Raw genomic sequence first — 8,915 nt, 5'->3', positions numbered from 1 at the left:
TTCTTTCTTTCTTTCTTTCTTTCTTTCTTTCTTTCTTTCTTTCTTTCCTTCCTTCCTTCTTTTTTCCTTCCTTCCTTCCTTCTTTTTTCCTTCCTTCATTCCTTCCTTTCTTCCTTCCATTGGAATTGAGTAACTGTAATTCTACTGGCATAGGTAAATTCCAGTGGGCAAATTTTTTCTACCAATACAGATAAGCACTACTTCTGAAATTTATAATCTTAAAGAATTGTCTAGGCACATTGAGAAGTTAAGGTGACTTGCCCAGGATCACAGCGTATATGTCACAAGCAGAACTTGATGTCAAATATCCCTGACCCAGGGAGTAGCTTGATATCACAATGGATAGAGTACTGGGCCTGTGTAATGGTAACATAAATGGGAAAATCTTTCCCATCCTTTAATAGGCTCATGTGACCTGCTTGAGTCACATGGAAGCCTGAGGGAGCTGAGGGAGGGAGAAGAAGCAGACAGTGAGCTGTGAGTGTTCATTTGTGGGAAGGCCTTAATAGGGGAAAGGCTTGGGGATGATGGTGCCCCCTTCATTGTTATTATGTAAAGATTTCTTGATTGCTATGATGGATTTGGCTTTCTGGTGTTGGGATTCTGCTTTCTGATGTTTGCATAAATGTTTTGGTTCTCTCTTCCATGTGGAAAGTTTGTTATATTTAGCAATTCAGAATTATGCTGGCATAGTCATAGCTGCCATAACCTATGTAGCATTGGCATGACAGACTAGAGTCAAGAACATTCATCTTCCTGAGCTCAAATCTGGCCTCAGACACTTGCTAGCTGTGTGACTCTGGGGAAGTCACTTAACCTTATTTGCCTCAGTTTCCTCATTTTTAAAATAAGCAGGATAAGGATATGGCAAACCACACCAGTATCTCTGCCAAGAAATCCCCAAATGGGGTCAAGAAGAGTTGGACTCAACTGAACAACAACAAAATTCCTAAGATCCAATCCTAGGGTTCAATCTTAATTGTATTTTATTTATTTTTTCTTATAATATCAGTAAAAGAAAAGCAAAAACAAAACTAAAGTAACTTCCAGCCCATATACCAGCAAATATTTGCATATACTTGTGACAAAGTGAATTGATGTTTTATAGAACTTTAAGGTTTGAAAAACATTTTACATTTATTAATTTTATTTAAGATACAAGAGCAGACCAGATTTGGAGTTAGAGGGCCTAGATTCAAATTCTAATTCTGCCATTTGGTATCTGTGTGACCTTGAGAAAGTTATTCAGCCTCTCTAGGTCGCAGTTTCCTCACTGAAAGTGACAGAGTTGGAGTCAATGGCTTCTGAAATTCCTTCCAACTAGAAATCTTTGACTCTAGGATCTTAATTTGTTCTTACAATCACAAATAAATCAAATGTTAAACCAATTCTATAAGCTATAATTACATTTAATACAGTGTCATTTCTTTGGCTCAGATAGTCTTTTATCTTTAAACTGAATATGTTCTTGTCTTTTCTTTTCCCCCCTTTTTTCTTTCCCTCTCCCCCCCCTTTTTTGAGACTAAAAACCTGACAATACAATCACGAGGAATAACCTATCTCTAAAGCTCAGGGGATATATTTGGTATATAATTCTTTTGTCTAATCATTTCCATATGTTTTTTTAAAAAAAGTATAAGGTAAAAGTAAGAAAGGAATATCTAAAATAAGAGTGTTTGTTTTTCCTGGTAGTAGGAAACTTTAAAGGGAATAGGCCAAACCAGAGGAGCAGTGTGATGCCTTGGAAAGAGCCTTGGACTTAAAAGTCAGAGATGGTTCGAATCTCAACTGTGTTTATTATTCATTGTCTGTGCGACTCTTGGGCAAATCATTCACCCCATTGGGTTTCTCTGTCCTCATCCATAAGATGAGGGAAATCAACTAGATAATTATAAACTCCCTTCAAGCTCAAAATCTATCATCCTATGATTCTACCTTAATGATCTCTATCATCTTTGCCTTCTCCCTATTGGCATGATCACCACTGCAGTTCAGGTCCTTATCCCTCTCTCTCTTTCTGTCTCCCTCTTTTTGGAGGCAAGCAGGGTTAAGTGACTTGCCCAGGGTCACACAGCTAGTGAGTATCTGAGACCAGATTTGAACCCAGGTCCTCCTGACTCCAGGGTCAGTGCTTTATTCTCTGTGCCATCTAGCTTCCTCTTATTCTCATCTCATCTTGCATTCTACAATGCAGACAAACTGAACTACTAGTTATATCCTAATCTATTCAGGTACTCTCCCACCTTCATGCATTTGTACAGACTATCCACACATAACACCCCATTCTTGTTTTTTTGTTGTTGTTGTTCTCTTCTTTTAAAGCTCAGCTTAATTTTCATCCATGAAAACTTTACTGCTCCTTTTTTTCATCACATTTTTGGAACCATGTTTTCTGGATCAATACTTCACCACTCTCACATTCAATCCTTCATTATACTATTTATATATACCCTATATCTCATCCATTAGACTGCAAGTGCCTTGAGAGCAAGAAAAGGGTTTTTTGTTTCGGGTTGGGTTTGCTGTTGTTGTTTAACCTTTCTTTATATCACCAGTGCTTCGCAGAGCTCCTGGCACATAGTAAGTGCTTATTAAATGCTTGTTAACTATAAGATCCCCAAGGGCAGAGATTGCATTGTTGTTCGTGTTTATTTAGTTGCTTATTCATAATAAGTATTTAAAAATAGTTAATGGATTGAATTAAACCATTAGATGGTTTTCTGTATTATTATTTTTCCCTTTTCAATTTTTTTAAATTTTTAAATTAATTTGTTTGCTTCCTTTTAGTTTACAGGATTCAAATTTTACACATGCATATATGACTCCTAATTTCAATGAGGGTAGATATTGTTCCATTGTTTGTGCTTATAGTCAAAGGGCCTCCCACAGTGACTGGTACATAACAGGTGTTCAATAAATGCTTGCTGATTAATTTCAGAGTTGTTGACTAACTACATCTTTTTGACCCAGAGCCTCCCAGATCTCCAAATTTAGACCCTAAAAACTTTCTACCAAAACTACAACTATATGTACAGATGAATCAATCACCAATCACTCAAACACAGGAGTTTTTCTTCTCTGGTACTCCCTTTCCCAGATTCAATGGGAAATTTCCAGTGGTATCACTTTCATATATGTAATGGGACATGTAATGTAAGCAGAGGAGATCCTCCTTCCATCAGCTAAAGTATACACTATAGAATATGTCTGGAACTGGGAACTTTCCAGAATTATATGTGCTGTCCTTGGAATTTGGTCCATTTTGTTATTACATTTGCCCCAGTCCTGTTCAGATGAACACATATGCTAGCTCAGTGCTGAAAGACTTGTCTTTGAGGTGATGGTATATAACCCTTTGGGGCCCCTGCAGTGAAGAGGGGGAATACTTCAGAAAGAATTGTCCATTGTACCAGAAAGAATATTCTATACAATAAAGGAGTGATCGCCCTCTAGTAGGCCTGCCTCCTTCCTTTGTCCAAACATACAAAATGTTTGAATATGTTTCTTGTCATGCTTGGTGTGGGACTTCCAGTGAGTGGTGAGGGAAGGGTAAAAACAGTGACTTGGTCAACCATGGCAACTGTTCTATCCCAGTGAACCTGGTTTGGAATCTGTTTTGTTCTGCACATGGTAATGGAAGTTTGGGGGACCGACCCAAATATGACATCTTAGGAGGAGTAAAGGACAATGATGAGAGCAAATACCTGACTGGCCTGGGCAAATATGTGTGAGATTATGGTTCTTAGATCCAACCTCTTTCTAAAAGCTAGTGAGTATTACATGGGGGAGAAAAGAAAAGTAACCTCAGACACTAACAGAATAAAAAAAATTAAAAAGAAAGATAGAAACCATAAGGAATAAAACTCCTTCAGAAATCAAATAACAATGTCTATGAATTCTAGGAAAAGTGACCAATACAAAAGTAATTTAAACAGAGCACACACACACACACACACACACACACACACACACACATAACAAATAACAACAAAACCAACCTGTGTAAAAGGTACTTCAACTATTGAAAAGATTGAAAGGGGCTAAAATTTCATCCAGCCTTTCTTTTTCAAGCTGTAACAAAACAGAATCTGTGAAAGAAGCTTATCATTCTGACCTTTCAACCGTAAAGTATTCTAAAGTCAGCAAATGGAGGCAAAATAGAAAGCTTGTACAGAGAAGCTTATTCTGTTATAATCAAAGAATAATAAAGTCACAGAACCATAGAGATGGCAGAGGCTAGAAAAACTTCTCAGATCATCCAGTCCATGTTTCTGCCCCATCATACAGCATAAACCTTGGGCAGATGTTCTAATGGAAAGAAGACATGTTGCCAGGAGTGTTGGATTTTTTATCATTGTTTTTTTTTTTTAAAGCAATAGGGGTTAAGTAACTTGCTCAAGGTTACACGGCCAGGTGTTTCTGGATGGGTGCTAAGTGTCTGAGCCCAGGATTCGATCTCCAGGTCTTCTCAACACTGGAGCCAGTGCTCTTATTCGCTGTGCTACCTGGCCGCCCCGATTTTTTATCATTGTTATTGAATTACAAGTGACCTTGAGAAAGTCACTTAACTTTTTCATCTTAGCTTCCTCATCTACATTAGTGAGACTTGATTTAAGGTGCTTTAGAACCAGAGGATGAAACCAAGACATTAGCATTATCTGCCTTCTCTAACTTCAATTGAAGAATATCTTTTCTCTCTGGTTAGTGAGACTAACTAAGCAGCTTCAAGCATACTGCTCTCATTACCTGTTTTAGAAACACTTTTGAAAATAGTCTTTGTGCTGTTTTTTCTCCCTTTTTTCTTTTCTTTTTTTTTTGTTTCTTTGAAAAAACTCAATAGTAACTCAAATTAGCCTTGTTCATGTAATGCATTTTAAAGTCTCTAAAATATTTAGATGAGGAGCATAGCTTGTGTGTTTGAAGTCCTCATTATTTAAGGAAGTGGATTGTTGTGGGTAAATGTTGAGTAAGAATTCGCCTTTAGAATATTCTTAATTAGGTTACAGATGGTACAGGGTTTGTGAATGTGGGTGTAATTGGGGATTGACTCTAACCAATTTAATCATTTCAACTGTTTTTCTACTATTGTTTGCTTTAGAGGGCAATCGAGTTTAAGTGCTATGCATTTTATCAACTCTCTCAAAGAACTTTTCTTGTTGTTGGGAAAATCATTGGACTAAAAATTTACAAACTGCCAAATATAGCTCAAGCAGAGTTGGATGTTTGGAAAGGGCAAATGTGATAAATTCTCATTTCTTTTATATTCAGCTCTTCCCTCTTAAATATTTGCATATTTCATTTCTATTTAGTAAGCATTTATTAAGTGCCTACCAAGTTGAAGGTACTGAACTGTGCTATATTTCATAAACACACAGTTTCATAGATTTAGAATTATCACTCTCAGGGCGGCTAGATGGTGCAGTCAAAGTATGTAAAGCGCCGGCCCTGGAGTCAGGAAGATCAGAGTTCGGTTCCGGCCTCAGACACTTAACACCCCCACACAAAAAAAACTAAAAAAACAAAAAAAACTTGGGCAAGTTACTTAACTCCAATTGCCCTCCAAAAGGAAAAAAAAATTTAAATTAAAACAAAAAGAATTATCACTCTCAATTCTCCTGACAATATCCCCATTCTCTCCTACTTTAGTCTCTGTAAGACAACCCTTCTCTTTATCAAAGAAAAGCTTTAATGTGTTCTTGATCCCATCCACTCTTGGAGTTTCCATCAGATTCTCCCTCCATTAATCAATTACCTCTTTCTTTCTAATCCTTAACCTCTGTCTACCTACCGTTTCCTTCCCTACCAACTACAAATATATCCGAGTCTCCACCATCCTAAACAAAACCAAAGCAAAAAACCTCTCTAAAGTTAGTAAACCCTAACACCTCCTCAAGCTATCATGTGTCTTCTCTGTTTTTTTAGCCTCTCTACTCTTGTTGCCTCCATTTTCTCTCTTTTTACTTCTATTTTCCCTTGTGTTTTGACTTCTGGACTTGCAGCTAAAACCATCCTCTCTGAATTTACCAATGATACCTTAATTGATAAATCTAAAAATTTCTTCATGACTCCTCCACAGTATGTGAGACTATTGACCACGCTCTCCTCTTGAATACTACCTCCTCTTTGTGAGTACATATTATTGCTTTCCTTTTATTCTCCTCCTATCTGTGTGACTATTCCTTTTAAGTGTCTTTTTCTGGTTCATCATCCAGATCACATCACCTAAGTATACCCCAAAATTGTGTCCTGGGCCTTCTTCCCTTTTCTCTCTTTGCTATCTCAAGTGGTAATCTCCTTGACTCTCAAAAGCTTGATTATCATCTCTACACAGATGACTCCCATATTTGTATATCTAGCCTTAATTTCTCTCCTGAATTCTAATTCCACCTCACCAATTACCTACTGGACATATCACAATGAATATCCCATGGGCATGTCATTCTCTCATTAAAGCATATTTTTTTTCTCTCTGGTTAGCATCTAAGTGTGTCTAAAACATAACTAACTCATTATCTTTGCCCCCAACTCACTCCTTTTATGAACTTCTTTATTCACTCCCAAGGGTGCTACTATCCTTCTAGTCATCCAGGTTTGTAACTCCAATAATTATCCTCTGCTTCTCATTCTCTCACCAAATCGTGACAGCTTGCCATTTCTGCTTCAACAACACCTCTATTTTCTTCCCTGTGACTACTGACTTCCTGGTTCAGAGGCTCCTTTACTTTTTGTCTAAACTCTTACAATATTACCTTTCTCTCTTGACCATCACAATAGCCTCTTAACTGGTCTGACTCAGCTATACCCCAGATTAATTAATCTTCAGAAAGTGATTTCCTAAAGCACAAATCCAGCTATGTCACTTCCCTTCTAAAGAAACTCCAGTAGCTGCCTGGCATCTCTGGGATCAAATATAAGTCCTCTGTTTGGCATTGAAAGTTTGGTTGCTGAAGACTCCAAGACAGAAACAAAACTTCCTCTGTTTCAAAGGGCTTATATTCTTCCAAGAAATAGGTTGTGTCAGCAAATGGTTCTGCAAATTTCACAAACCCCCAAAACTTAGCAGCTATACCTCCCCAATAAATTTGTTCCTCAATAAAAGCCAAACTTGCAACTACAAATTCCTTTAGCACATATCCCCATTTGGAACAGGGCCCCCATTTAAATTTCCAGACTTATTATACATTGTTCTCTTTCATGCACTCTATGGTTCAACCTCACTGATGTCCTTACTGTTTCTTATACTTGGCACCCCAACTGTCTTCTGTACGCCATTGAACTGATTGTCCTCCATGACTGGAATATATTCTCTCTTCACACCTGCCTCTTATAATCAGTAGTAGTCTTCAAGATTCAACTCAATCACTGCCTCTATAAGGCCTTTGCAAATCCACAACCCTCAGCTGCTAGCTCATTCCATCCTTAAAAAAAGATGCCTTATATCTATTTTGTATATTCTTTTTGTATGCATATTTGCTTCTCTCATTAGACTGTATGCCTATGAGTATGGTTAATTTATGTTTATTAATTGAATGATTAATTTGAAAGAACCCTGGAAATCATCTATCCCAACCTCACTATTTTACATATGTGACTTGCTACAACCACATCAAATTAAATGGTAGAGCAAAGAATTAAACGCAAGTTCTCTAGCTCCAAACTAAGGAATTTTCTACTGTACTAACAGGTACACCTTTGGTTGCTGAAGACTCCAAGACAGAAAACAAAACTTCCCCTGCTTGAAAGAGATTATATTCTTCCAAGAAATAGGTTGTGTCAGGAAATGGTCCTGCAAATTTCATGAACCCCCCAAAATTAGCAGCCCATAGTTCCCCAACATGTTTGTCCCTCAATAAAAATCAAAGTTGCACCTACAAATTCCATTATAACATACTCACATTTGGAACAGGGCTATGCTAGGGCATGCATATTAAAGTCCTCACTTGCCCCTTTCCCCTAATATTTTATGGATCTGTAAATTTTAGGACCAAAGACTTTAAAACTGGGTCCCTGGAATAGTGTAGAAGAAAAGAAGGAAGGGAAAAAGAAACAGTGTTGTGGAAAGATACCATCTTTGTCAACCATACAATCAAGTTGTCAGTATGGTTTTCGGTTCTCCCTTAGAAAACCCAAATTTAGCAAGTACTAATTATCTAGAGCCTTGTGGGGATAAAGAACAGGTTGATGCATCAGAAAAATACACTTTATTCTGGTAGATAGGAATAGCCTTGATTAAGGGCATGTAGCCAGTGAGTTTCTCCATGAATATGCACTCTAGTTAGTTTTTTTTTTTATATATCACAGAAAATATGCACTTGAAGAACACAGTAAGAATATGTCCATAGTGGGAGGAGAACTGGTCAAGAGGACAGGATGATACAATTCTGGGCATTACTCTGCTCCACTAAAATTCATTATCTCAGCGTATAGAAGCTATAGAACTGATACATAAACAAAAAAAATTTATCATATGCATAAATATATATATATACATACATACATTTATGTGTGTGTGTACACACTCTGTAAGACAAATAAATACAGTGCACAGGCTGTCTGCTAGCACAGATTCACTCTTGATCTGGTCAGACAGGAAAGACACTAAGAAGGGGTAAATAATTTGACTTTATTTTAGTCTAGTTTCTCAGAAGAGGTTTGCTGATTATGGGAGGACAAACTCCTATAGCATTCTCTAATCACCCTTCTCACACGGATGGGCAAGAAGGGGAGGCAACTATCCCTGCATTTGGATGGGGTCAGTCGAGACAAGCACTACTGTGCATCCCCTAAACCCCCTCAAGCCTCAATGGCGGCCAGTCTAGGCCAACACAGACTCCCCCCAAGCCTTGATGGGGGCCCATCAAGGCACACACAGCTTCTGTGTATTCAACCCTAAGGCTCCCCCAAACCTCAATAGG

Source organism: Petaurus breviceps, unplaced genomic scaffold (assembly GCF_028583685.1).
Source record: "Petaurus breviceps papuanus isolate PSGF00001 unplaced genomic scaffold, PetGlider_PUasm1.0 90743, whole genome shotgun sequence".
In the NCBI taxonomy this organism is placed as follows: domain Eukaryota; kingdom Metazoa; phylum Chordata; class Mammalia; order Diprotodontia; family Petauridae; genus Petaurus; species Petaurus breviceps.
Note: the sequence above shows the minus strand (reverse complement) of the source record.